This window comes from Anser cygnoides, chromosome 1 (assembly GCF_040182565.1).
Source record: "Anser cygnoides isolate HZ-2024a breed goose chromosome 1, Taihu_goose_T2T_genome, whole genome shotgun sequence".
Classification (NCBI taxonomy): domain Eukaryota; kingdom Metazoa; phylum Chordata; class Aves; order Anseriformes; family Anatidae; genus Anser; species Anser cygnoides.
This window is the reverse complement of record NC_089873.1, coordinates 22,782,156-22,796,563: the sequence shown is the minus strand read 5'-3', so window position 1 is coordinate 22,796,563 and position 14,408 is coordinate 22,782,156. Positions and strand designations below refer to the sequence as shown.

At 37.5% G+C, this 14,408-nt stretch overlaps 1 protein-coding gene across 8 annotated transcripts in view; it reads right to left on the bottom strand.

The window, feature by feature from the left end:
- The window catches only part of GRM8 (glutamate metabotropic receptor 8), a 349,088-nt gene that overhangs the window by 156,682 nt on the left and 177,998 nt on the right, over positions 1 to 14,408 (bottom strand). The gene's annotated exons all lie outside the window — the stretch shown is intronic.

Below are 14,408 nucleotides of genomic sequence, written 5' to 3'. Positions count from 1 at the left end.
GGTAAGGACTAGAGGAAAATGGTGGAACCAACCCCACAGTTTTGTTTTTCTACTCAAGAACCTCTACCATCAAACTACTTTGGTGTGATAGCTGGGTTTTTCCATTCATATAGACTGGTATCTGTAAAATTATCTGTAGTTTTACTGAAGCCTCACGACCAGTCATTCTACTGAGAATCGGATAATCAAAGCTAAATACAGTTCCAAAAATTTCAGCCATCAACTACAGAGGTATCAAGGTATGATTTTAAATGTGTCTGTTCTCCTTCATGAAGAATGCAAATTGTAGGTTCTGCAGCAATGGATGGAAATAAAGTTGAAAAGACTGAGTCAAAACAAAGGAGTTGTAAGTTGAATTGCTGGGTATATATATATTTTTATAAATATTATAAAAGAAAAGGAATCTTGATAACTTACATCATGAATCTAGCCTGCTCCTCTGAGCATTAGTCTCTATCTATCATTTCAGTAATAAAGGCATAGTAAGCAATTTATTATGTCACCAGTATATTACTATGTAAGATCGTAAGTTCAATCATCAAAGCAAAAGGGAACAAAGATAAAAAGGAAAAAACACAAGGTCCAGGAAATGATGGTAATTTGCAGGAAAATAAATAAATAAATAAATCTGAAAAAAAAAAGACGGCTTTGGTTAAATCCTGAAAGTTGCAGTGCCTGAAAGTCAAATTAGAAGGGCTGTCACAAATACCCTTGACTCTGGGTAGCAGTAGCACTAATACCAAAGTACTTTGCATTTAGGAGTGCAAAATGATAAGACTTAATCTTCAATAAAGAAGAATAGTTGGCTGTGTGTGTGTTGTAACTCATCACTGTGTGCTGTAACCCTCTGTGTAATTTTATGAGTCAAGTCCTATGCCCAAAGAAGTATGACAGTTTTTAAAACTTCTGGATGAAAAAAGGTAAACATCATCACATCAAGTCCAGAAGGCATTCTGCTAAAATTTAAGACTGTCTCAGTGAAACTGGCAGACTACTGACAATCCTTAGCCTTTTCTACACTCCAGACTATATAAAAATAAAACAAAGTGGTATTTTTTGCACAGATTATACATTGGCACCCAGCAAGCAGTACCTGAGGACACACTGATGATAGCTAGCTGCACAGAATGCATCAGGCTGGACCACTTGGGGAAAAAATCTGCCAGTCACTTTATAGGAGAGAGAGATGGAATGAAAAAAAGACATTAGCAGGATGCCAAAAAGGGGGAGAGAAAATTAGAAAAGAGGGTAGTGAGTGATGGATTGTGGCAAAAGTAGTGGAGAAAGGAAGAAGAAATGGAACTGTACTTCAAGGATGAAGAGAAAACAGATTAGCAGCAAGCAGAAAGCTGATGGCAGGGCAAAATCAAGTACCATGGTTCCAGATGTTGTTTTGGCTTGCAAATCTGCATCAGAGATCAAATGATATGAATACTGCCATTCTGATTTACATGCCTATTTGAACCAAGGCAAAATACAATGTCCTCCTTTTAGAACGACTCTTCACATGTTACAGTCTAGTTTATAATGTTAATTTGTTATCTTTCAGATTACAGTATTGTTTTGAAGTTCCAGACAACATCAGGACTTAAAACCAACCCAAAATAGTAATATTCATGTACAAAACAAACAAACAAACAAATAAAAAAAGATATAGGAATCTCAGAAAGTGAGACGTCCCTTTGCAAAACCTTAGATGTCCAGCAGAACACTGAGCCTCCCTTATATGCCCACACTCATGCTCAGAAAGGGGAATCCACGTTGTCTTAAGCATTTAACAATTTCTACATAAAAATGCACAGGAACTACAAACAGTCAGCTGTCAGCAGCACCAGTAGCCAATTACGAAAGGCTGAGTGCAGGAATGAACCAGAGCTGCCCATTGGCATCTTCTTCCATTTTGGCTCATCCTAGCTTCCTCCTCAAGGCTATCTTCTAAAACTGTTCTTTTGTTTCAACACCTGGTGGTGGTGCTGTTGCTCCTTTCTATGCAGTAGCTCAGTCTGTTCAGGTCTTACCTGGGATGTGGAAAACCTCGACTTTATTACCTAGCACACAGTACTGCAGTGGTGTTGTTACACTCTCCCAACTTCACCGTGTTCACACTCTCCGATGTCCCTGTCCACGACTTCATTGCACTTCACAGGCATGTAAAAAATTTACATCACTGTGTTAAACACCTTAAAACTCTGATGAAAAACAACACTCCTTGTTCTGTAGAAAATACAGGTTAAATAAATAAAAATAAGTAAGAATAGAGTGAGAGCAGAAAATCATTGAACTGACAAGAAGTGTTGAAGTTAGAAAAAGAAAGCAGATCTCCTGGATTCAGGACAGCGTCTTATCTATTTGCTCAGGCAGTCTTTCAGAGAGGAGTTTCACTGATATTAGTAGTCCTATTTAGTTCAGAGGAGTAATCTTGTTCATTCATGTGACTCCAGAGATCACAGAAATATATGTCTGTAAATATCCCTCAACCTGCTGTGTGTGTGATTATAAACAGGAATTGTCAATAAGAATATCAATGTGAAGGTGGTTGCTAAATCTTAAAGACTCTTGCCAGTCTTAAGCACCGCATAGTTTCTGTAAAACTTTACTGATCAGATTTTCTAGCATTTTATAAGACAACTAAATTCTAAGGAAAGACATCTGTTCCTTTGATGTATTGTTTATGATTAGTATCAGGTACACATCATGGTAGATGAAAAGCTTGCTTCAAACGTAAAAATAAATGGTGCAGGCTGAAAAAAGTCAAGTCATAGCAACAAGAAAATGTAAAATGAAAAAGTGGCAAAGCTATGTAAATTTCTCAGAATCCTGTTAATTATTTAATCTTATTTAAAAACAACAACAAAAACAAAAGGTCCTGATAAGACAAGTCTCATTTAAAAGATCTCATATTTATGAGCTGAAGGGTAGACAATTAAAACCTATGAACAAAGATGACTTAAGCACTAACAAGGGCTTTTTCAAGGTTTGCAAATCAGCCACGTCAAAATAGAGCTATCCCATAAAAGAAAAAGTAAACACCATTAAAGAAAAAGAAAAAAAAAAAAAGCAAAGCCTAAATCAGGCAGGACCAGATTAACACTTACGTGCTATAGGTCTGATATTAAGGTCTGATATTAGGGCACCAGCTTTTGGAATAGCATAATGGGGTTACAATCCTAAACTTCATTTAAAAGCCTTCAGAGGGTGGGAGAACGGATCAGAGAGATGAAAGAGCTTAAAAACAAAAATGAAGGGTAATTAATGGCTGTCTAAGTCTGCAGATAGCTCCAATGGATGTAAACTGACCAAATCACTGCTGCACTGAAACGACCCATCACAGAAAGGAAGAACAGAATCACACTCAAGAGGAGACACGAGGCAAATGAAGTTGGAGACGAGTTTTGGTGTTGTCCTATATTATTTAAGGCACTGGATTCTGTTCTCTAATTGTCACTTGCTGACTTAAGTATCATTTAGCATATCACATCTCCCTTCCTGTTTCTGAGTAACAGATGCATTTAGAAATGCTATACATAGTGATCTTGCTTTTGCAGCACATTTCTCCCCCCCCCCCCCTTTTTCTTTTCCAGTGCACATATATACTACGTTCACAACGTATGGAGTCCTTAAACTTTAATAAAATCCAGTAAAAAGAATGCCAGTTTGGGCAGGGTGAAGGAAAAACAAAAACTAGGGTGTAGTGGAGATAAAAAGTTCATACAGGTAGAGGAAATAAAACCAGAAGAATATGACTAGCAGGAGGAGAAAAAAAAATAATTATCATAGCTTTCAAAATGCTCAATGTCAAGACAAAACAGCAAGCAGCAGATGTGGGAGTAGCATCATCATCAGGGACAGATGCAGTGGTGATCTGAATGGAGTGGCTAAATACCTGCACCATTGCACCTGAGCACGAATGCAAGTCTTGGATGTGGCAGTGTTAATGGGAAGAAAGGAACCACATCCCTCTCTATTAGTCATATACATAAATCCATGCTTACGCAGTGACATCCTTCCTCATTCTGAACATAAAGCATGGAAAAGCATTTCATCTGACATCCCAGCAACTATACATCTGTGTCAGGGCAATTCCTTCCTAAACTGATCTGTACAGAGACATCCCTTCTCTGCACTATCATTTCATGATTTTTTTTCACCTGGATAAAGTACCTAAAAATGAATAAGGAAATATATTTAATTCATTTGTCACCAAAAATAGGCATTGTATCTCTAATGACAAAAATCTCGCAGGCTATCTGCTCCTGTATTTCATAAATGAAAAAGTAAATGAGCATTGCCCATTCCTAAAGTTCATGGTGCTTTTGATTTCATGCATTTGAATGTGATTACTAGACTAGGATTCACTTCTAGATGCAGATAGATATCTAAAAGTCTTGAACGTAGATGTGTCCATATGAGTGAGATATCTTACATCCCTTGAAGTCATGGGAAATCTGGCCAATCAGGTCAAAGGAGTTTAATAAACTTCTCAGATCACCCTAAAATAAAGACATCTGCATTCATTTAGTTGAATAACCCTCCAGACTTTTCATTAGTTCTGTTGACTACAGAGAATATCTAAATTTAGGTGTCTGAATCTGGAATTGAATCCACTTCTGGATCTCAATTCAGTTGCGCCCACACAGGAACAGTGGCTCCAGCTGCCACTCCAGAAGGGGACATGTTACTCTAGTTAGCCATGTACACTGACACTGAGCATCTTAAATAACCCGTGCCTGGATAACTTAACTGATCGACTAAAGTGCAAAAATAGATGCTTGTTCTATCTGACTTTGCAATAAATTATAAAGCAAAAATGTATAGTTTATGGATTTGGCTCCATAAGTGTTTTTTTTTTTAGAGATTTTAGACCTAGCCATACTTCCTGGGCTTCACTCAGGCTTTGGATAAATATAAAACTTGATCTCACTGACCTCATCCTGATATCACTTGAAAAGTTATGCAGGGTTGTCACAGAAACTCCCTCTGCAAGGTAGGTGGGATGCGAAGAAGCAACTGTGTGAATGTATTTCTCACAGTCTTCCTAAATGGCCTTTTACTGTCTGGAGAGTTGTGAATTGTAGGAATGATTCAACTTTCTATCAGAAATACTTCCTCTGAAACCTTCTAGGATTGTATTTGCCTTTTTTCAAAGCCTGAGCACATCAGTAATTCACAACTGTTCTTCAACAGAATAATAAATCCAACCTTCCGTTTCTGTTTCTTCCATGGGATGAACTCTTACTCTAGAGTACATATGCTTGCTAGCTTTTTATTAACAGTCTCTATTAATTCACATTCCAGGTCTATTTAAATTTTAGAATCACAGAATCATTCAGGTTGGAAAAGACCTTTAAGATCATCTAGTCCAACCTTTAACCTTGTACTAAAGTCCACCACTAAGCCAAGTACATCCATTTCTTGAAGACCTCCAGGGATGGTGACTCAACCACTTACATGGGCAGCCTATTCCAATGCTGCATAACTCTTTCAGGAAAGGAATTTCTCCTAATATCCAACCAATCTCCTTCTCTCTCCCCCCTCCACCCCCAGCTTGAGGCCACTTCCCTTCATCTTATCACTTGGTGCTTGGGAGACAAGACCAAACCCCGCCTCACTATAGCCTCCTTTAAGCTACTTGTACAGCACAATAAGGTCTCCCCTGATTTCTCCATTTCTCAGGAACATTTAGCGTTTTTTTTTATATGAGGGGCCAATCTTCCTTCAGATTGGTAATGCCTCACTGGTGTGCTTTATTACTTGATTTCCTTGACAAAATCTTCATCTTTGTGCTCTGGTCACAGATGAAATGAGATGGGCCATAGGGACAATATTTGAAAAATCCTGTTAGTCATCTATCTATACATTACTTTGAATACAACAACTCCTTCCCCTCCTTTAGCCATTTATATTAGTCTTATAATATGGGTACATTTGATTGTTACAATTTTTACAGCTCTTATTTATACTCACATTCTCCATTTTAAACTCATGATTTATCCTCTAGCACTGTGTTAAAACCTGTACTGACACCCACAAAGATGAGATCAACTACAATTTCTTGATTTAGGGGGAAAAAAGAAGAGAGAAAAAGAAACATCTTCTTGTCGAAGCTCTTCCATCATCTTTAACAACTTAATCAACTGCAATCTAAGCAAGAAATAGACAATGACTTTATGGCAGTGGTTCACTGGGCACCTCATTGACTTCTGTGAATCATGCTGTTCCTTTCCAGTGTTTGCCTACACAGTCTAGGTCTGGACATAGAACACATTTTAATACAGGTGTTAAAACATAAATAAATAACTACAAAATATATGTTGCTGTGCTAACAGATTACAAGGAACTTGCATAGCAAAAGAGACTAGAAATTTATGTCTCTGTCAGAATTTTTGGTAAAAATTATCCAAATGGCAAGCATTTCACAGACTGTGTGATACTTTTTTTTTTCCTTTTGATATACCAGCCACATATCAAAACATTGACATTAAAAATATGACAATAGTATTTATCCTTGAAATTATTAGCTTTGAAGTGAGAAATAACATAGTAAGCAAACAAGTATTATTACAAAATTTCTGGAATTTCATATGCAAAATTTTGTACTCTTCTTTTTTCTGTCTCTTAGGTCATGATGCAAAAAGTTAAACTTGAGAAGGAAAAACTTTTAAATGATAGTTGGCAAAAATAGAAGCTTTGTGAACTCTGAAACAACCAAAGCAAAATCAATTCTTATTGGATGACATCTCTGCTAATTTCTAGTCTTATGTGTCAGAGAAAGAAACAAACAAAAAAATACAATTTCAAAGGATATCTGTTTTGTGTTTTGCAGAGCTGTCTTTTGGAGAAAACATGCTTTAATCTGTCTGGTTGGTTCTTCTGCCAAACATTCCTCAGACAACTCACACTAATGAATGAAATCATATTATATGGGATGAAACTAACGGAATGATACAACTACAGAAAAGTCCAAAGAAGAAATAATCTTTAAGCTGTTTCTAAATAGTGTGCTATGATCACAACTTTATTCTTTATCATTCAGAACTTGATTCACAAAGGGGAAGTCAAGCTTGACCAACCTGATAACCTCCTAAGATAAAAGGTTACTTGCTCAGTAGACAAGGGGAGAGCCATGGATATTGTTCACATATAATTCAGTAAGGTTTTCAATACTGTCTCCCATCAAGCCTTCATAGAAAAGCTGCTGAAGTATGGGTTGGATGCGCATACAGTGAGACAAAATGAAAACTGCCCAAAAGGTTCAGAGGGTGGTGACTGATGTTGTGAAGTCTAATTGGAGTCCAGTAACTTGTGGTGCACCCCCCAGGGTCAATATTGGATCCAACATTCTTCGACATCTTTATTAATGATCTGAATGATGGGGCAGAACCTACCCTGGGGAAGATCATTGATGACAAAAGACCGAGAGGACTGGCTGATAACCAAAGGGTTGTGCTGCCATGCAGAGGGACCTTGACAGGTTGGTGGGAACCTCATGAAGTGCAACAAAGGAAAGTGCAAAGTCCTTCGCCTGGAGAGGAACCATGCACCAGCGAGTGCATGAGCCAGGAGCAAAATGAAACACAGAAATTTGAAAAAAAAAATGATTCTCTTTGTTCAGGAGAGTGATGGAGACAGTGTTATAGATTACAATAAAATAAATAAAATAAAATAAAATAAACATATTTATAAATTATATTCTATGATCTGAGTGCCTGCATTTACAGGGAATTTAAATCATTGACCCATGAGACCTCTTCTAGAACTTTTCTCTTACATAGCTATTTTTTCAGATTGTTGAGAGCAACTGACAACTACTTTCTTACCACAAAACAGGAACTCCCATGCATATAGAGAAAAAAAGTAATATTTTACCATAACGTAGTATCATTGCCTTTGATGTATATTTTTGTATTTCTAAATAGTAAAAAAATCACATCATTTGTGAAGAAAGAAGTGATGAACAATAGCTTTGTTCATAATTATATCCATATAGCTTCCAACTTATAAAAGCAGAAAACATTCAGCATCAGGGCTCAATGCACAAGAAAGTGAATGGAACAGCCTATTTTAAAGTATAATTTTCTACCAGTATGCTTTTCCAAATCTTTTGTCTTAGGTAGGTTTGCCAAGCTTTTCCAATAAAAACATTTTTCCATGGATTACTTAATATGTGAGATCAGTGCATGCTTCCCAAAGAAAACTATGAATAATGTCAGGCAAAAGTAGTAAGACAAGCATATTTTAAAATTGTGATTAGGGTATTTCAACAGGCTTTCAGTTCAATTACCTCATTTTCTTGTAACCATGTATGAGCAGGATTCTACAGTCTAATTCTCTCTTCTATGATGTGTTGTGACCACATAAGTGACAAGATATGCAAACTCTGCTTATTCAGCTAAAAAGAGTATGATAATGTCCAATTAGGGACCATATGAGTATTGGTACTGAAATACACTTTTATACCAGTACAAATGGAAGGCACCTAGAAATGCATTCCAACGGAAGGTGTAAAACAACCTCAAAACAAAATATTTCTGGATACTAACATAATACCATCCTTTCCTCACACACACTTCTGCCTGAAGCCACTCTGGATATTTTGGTGATTGGAGAAACAGTAACCTGCAGTAACAATTCATGTCTGCCTGCCCTCTCCCTCTTTATATCAGCAGGCATGAGTAAGAGCTGGGACCCTGCCTGAGAGCAGAGGTGGGGGCTGGCAGCACACTGCTGTAGTGTCAGGAAAATATTCCTGGCTGCAATCTCTGCTTGCTTATGGACACATCACCTCAAATGATTCACATGGCCTGGGGAACAAGCACATGGTGATTTGGGAAACATCCTATCTGGAAAATGAAGGTCTTCAGGAGACTCAAACGAGCTGCTCACAGCACTCATACACAGACAGCTCTCATTCACAGACTTGTGTTTACTCCTTCAGACACAGGTGCTCAGCGTTGCACCAAAATCCTATTTTTCTGCTAACCTGAGATGGAAAAACAGAGGTTTCCCACACAGGCTTTGACAGAGAAATCCTTAATTGTACCCCTGTCTTTACCTATGAAGGATTATTCATAGTCTTATAATGACAGGCCTATGTTCAAATTCATTGTTAGGACTTACCAAAAAATAAATTAAATCATCAGTAGTAGCTCACAACAGCTGAAGAACAGACCTCGTCATCTCCTCAACAGGGCCACAGCTGCAGAGATCAGCAGCACTCATCACAGATGCATTTTCCTACCCCGGAGCTAGTTTTTTCCACAGAACACTTCGTGACACGAAGGTTAGATCTACCCCGTGAATGTTGCCATCCTGACTACTGTCAACTGTTGTATCAGAAAAGGCAAGAGATCTCATTCTACCAAAGACAATTATTTCAAACTTGTTGCTAAATGATTTCTGGTAAAACCAAGGTGATGAACTATTGAACACTCAGTTCATTAGCTGTCATCCAGCTTGACATTTCCATCATTCAAGCACTATTGCAGAAAATCAAAGATACACAGGGCTGCACTTCAGAGGTAGCCATACCATCTTTAAGAAAAAGGACCATGAAGGCTATCTGTAATGGAATGTGGAAGATTACGGCTGCCAGCAAAGTAGCCAAAAAGTGTTTGAAAATGATTACTTCCCAGGCCCTTTACATATCCACTTCCAAAATGAACTAACATTACCAAAATAGAATAAGAATATAACAGAGCTTAATAACAGTTTAAGAACATAACATTCTGGAGACAAAATAAGAACAAAACTATTAAGACAAATAACTGATAATATTCTTTGGCACTTTTTTTAGGTCTTCAAATACAAACATAGCACTCTATACTTGTGTGGAAGACACAGTTACAGTATATAGAAAACAGGTGAAACTAAAAGACTGCTTATTAACTGAATACTTTCATAGCAAGATTTTCATACCAACATATATGCAAAAAAAATAATTAATATTCTATAATACATTCCATACATCACAATTATTCTTTAATTACTGATTGGTTTGGTAAGATGAATGAACATCATGGTAGGTTTCTTTTTTTTTCTATTAGATTTTTTTCTTAATACATATTTAAAACTCTAGATAAGGCTAATATTAAGTTTACAAGCAAGTGAAGAAAATATTTTATTCTTTAAGCTATCTGATATTTGAATCATTTTTTGCAAGGGCTTATCAACTAAATTCTCATTCGGGTTCCCTCTTTAAAAACTGAAGACAAGTGTCTATCTATTTTTCTGCTTTTCTCTTGTCCTTTCAGAGGAACAAGCTAAATATAAAGAAAACTTCTTTTCATTTTCTATTGTTAGTTGTTTCCTTCAAGATTTCTTTCCCTCCACACTTGCACTTTTTATCCACAGATATAAAAATTAATACTTTCTTGGCCTATTTAGAAAACAGAAAACCTACTCTAAAATGCCCTAAAATATTCATGTTTCTTAAAACTTTTCCAGTTTTCTTTCAGAAAACAGGTAAACAGAGTTTGTCTGTTTCTGCTTTGTTAAGTGTTAAATCCATCTATTGCTTCCAGTCATTCTGTCTGCCTCGGTCCTTTTGGCATCCAATTGCCATCTATAAATGACATGACAGGGATGACACAAGTATCAATTTATTGAAAGAAATTTATGATGTCTGTGATTTACTCCCCGGATTGGAAATTGTCTTCTTGTGTGTGGTTTTTATACTGATTCATACCCACTCAGGGCAACTCCTCTCTATGGGTATTATTAGACTTCAAACTGACACCCCCAGCTTTGAAAGAAAATAATCCCCAGCACCTGAGACTCATCAGAAACTATGTCCAGATCAAGCCTGCACTCTGCTCCACTCCAAAACTTGTGCTGCTTGTGGAGCAGGAAGGTGCTCAGTGTTAAAGATCATTTCTGTAACTAGCTGTGGCTAAGCTTTCACTTAGCAGAGGAAGATGTTAGGTGCTTGATTAAGAATAGGAAAATGCATTTTAAAATAGTAAATATAACACGTTTAATAAAACCCTCTCAGGACTTCGTAGTCAGCTGTTTTGTTCCTAGCTATTAACTGGTGTATCCTTCTCAGTGGGAAACTACTCGTGAAATTCTGCTTCCCTGATCTAATCTCCTTCCCTGACCACTGTACAACCTTCAAGTCTTATCAGAGAAGTTAAACTTTCCCTGTTCATCCCAGGTCTGCTCCGAAGAGACCCTCCTCTGAGCAGAGACGCTCTCCCTTTGTCTTTCGACTCTCTTGGTTTGTTTATCAGCAGAACAAGCAGTCAAGATTTATACAAAAAGTAGTTGTGAGAGCCAAGACTTGGTGAAATCTCCTCTGCCTTCATTAAGTGCCTAACTGCTATCTTCAGTTTATATGAAACAACCCTCCTACAACAAGCATCAAAGCTAGCTATACTCTTCTCAGTGAAAAGGGTTGGTTGATTTTAGTATCTCAGGTGTCAGAACCGCTTGTTAATTTTAGGTATCTAACATATTCACCGGATCTTTGAATGGAAATATACTTCATAAACTGGTTAAACTGGTTAAACTTTGGCATTCATTAAAATATTAATTTGCCAGGTACTTAATATTGCAGTATAGTTAACTGCATATATTAAGTGGAGACAGTTCCCTTTTCTCTCCTCCTTCTATTTGGAGATGGATCACAAAAATGCAGGTTTAATAAATACAAGTCCTCTCTCCTATACTTTGCAGGAAATTTCTGCTTCCTTTTTGTAAACAACTTTGAATTTATCTATCTGCTACATAGGTTTGAATGTACTGCCTGTTTCAGACTTCTTTGCAAGAAGCATCATTTTCAGTATAGTGGGGCCAAGTGACATGCCTGTTATTGGATTCATACATTTGAATTCACTGTGACATCTTCAAAGAGTCTGCACATGAAACACTAGCAGCACAAATGACAGATTTAGGACCCAACATCTTCTCTTGCTCAGATTTTGTGAACATTACAGGGCCTGGACTTACTGAGATTTCAGGAGTTGATAAGATGTATTTATTTTTTAATTATTTTTTTAAATTTACTCTTGATTATCATTGTTGATGGATCTGTGATCTAAAACATATTTGTAGGTTTTTCATAGTGATGACAGGTCTGTGATTTCTTCTGGCACTAAAAGGTGGCCATTGTCTTTTACAGTTTAGTCATTTTCAAGATTCAGAGGTCACATTCACCTAATTCATAGCATAGGCACATATCCATAAGAATCTCTACACATTTCTGCATTCCTGCTAAGATCTCTTTATGTGACTTTGCATACAGTTAAGTTTATTCTTATCCATATAAAAGCCTGATAGTTATATTTCTGCATGGTAAAACCCAAATAAATACTGAGAGTCATAAAGAGATCCTTTATATCTTTAGGCAGTGCACTAAAGCAGTGCAGAAGAGGCTAATAGGTTCTGCAAAGCCATTGCTTTTTGCCCTTGTGCACGTGAGCAGGGCTGGATAGAGAGTGACTGGAAAATTATTGTGACAGGCTCTCAGCTAGCCATAACTCCGAAGTTGGAACCACTGTACTCTTCCCTGAAAACTGACCAGACTAAAGACACTAAAAACGCTTGCAAACTTGGTGATTTATTAAAGCATGCACTAGAACAAGCTACTTTTACATGTCCAGTTAAATGTAATATGGTGAGACAGAGTAAAAACAAATCTTGCAAATCCTCTCCTTATTCACTGTGCCTTGCAGGGTAGGTCCTTCCATTCTCATTTTCTAGTTCAGTAATTTTTGTCAGAGTCCTGGATGCCAACAAATTTCACACAGTCTGTCTGGGGTCCCCAGCAGAATCCCCTTTTCTGCAGGAAGGGTTTCCATGAGCCCCTTAGCAGATTCCGTGCCAGCTCCATGCTCTCCTCAGATGCCTCCCAGCACACAGTCTTGCAGCAGCTTCCCCACTGGTGGCTTTGTCAGTCCCCATCTGTCCTGCCTCACACACCAGAATCCTCTCCCACATGCCCATGTTCAGCTGTCCCCAGGGACAAAGCAATTCTCCCCCTCCACAATACCAGCACTGAAGAAGCCTGAGCATTGCCAACAGGCAGCCTTCCTGCTCAGCCATATTCCTTTCTTTAAATGGTGCTTTATGCACACACATAAATGGTACAACAGGTGCCACTTATCACAGTTATGTCCAGTGACTGATATGGCCTCTGCAAATAGTACACAGCTGCATGACAAGTTACCATTCTCATATTGAAAATCAACATATCATTGATTTCTTTAGGGGTGGAGAGAGGAGACAGCCACATTAATATTGACTACAGGAACTCAGCCACAGCAGTAGACATGTCCAAAGAGCAGACACCTGTTCTCTTTTAAGTTTCCAAGGACACTGCAGGGCAAAACAGGTTGGAAACCCCTATTTCCCATGAAGGACAAGGACAAGGCAAGAAGGACCTTGTTTTCAGCTGAATTGATCAACATTTTTCTGTAGCAAGAGAATAACTTTGGGCAACTTGATAGCTGGACTCCAGTAGAAACAGAAGCTCATTTTTGCAAGGACACCAGAATCTAATTTACTTTGTGCAAATAGAAGTGCCTTGTTTTAAAGGAACCAGGAAATGCTCTCTCATGAAGAGGCAAGGTGCTGTCAATCACTGGTATCTTCACTCTGAAGGAAGCAGGGTTTCTCTTGACTCAGAAATATATGAAGGTATTGGAGGAGATGGGAGCTGTCACTTGAAGCATTGCTTCTATCAACACACTGGGTGTGCCACAAGAAATGTAGACTACCTGCAGTTTATTTTTCCAAAGTAGCAAAAAAGTAAGCAACAAAGATCATGACCTACCATATCCCTCTCTCTTCCTAACTGCCCCAGAGCATCCCAAGTTCATGTGGTCAATTACTGCAAGCTAACCTGGAAGCTAATGACAACAGCACTACTGGAATGTGCTACGCTGATACAAAAAATTAGTTGTATTTATTCTCCCCTTAAACCAATTGATATTTTGTGCTTAAGGTAATTTTGCTGGATATTATTTTAAGGAGCTGAAAATTTTTAAATTGCTTTCAATTTATTTATTTATTTTTATTCTTTTATGATGCAAGTACTTTATTATTAAAAAAAAAAAAAAAAAAAAAAAAAACTAGCTTTCCGTGCTTTTTCCAGCTCAGTTTCATTTTTTTCCCCTCTGAAGCTGCTTGGCTCTTTTGAGTTCCTATATGGCTGTAAAGAGGAGTATGTTATTATATTTGGAAAGGTTGCTTTTTATACTCTTTATTACTTACCCTAGTCTCTTAATCTTTTTTGAATATGTTTGGGTGTTCTTTTCATTTGGAGGTGTATTTATTCCTTTTCCCTGTACAATTTGTTCTGTACTTCTAGACCTGCTAGATACAAATTTTACTTAATTATCTTTCCTGAAAAGTTCCCCCTCTTAAAATTATCCCTCCCTAAAATTTGCTACTGTATGTTGCAAGCTCTG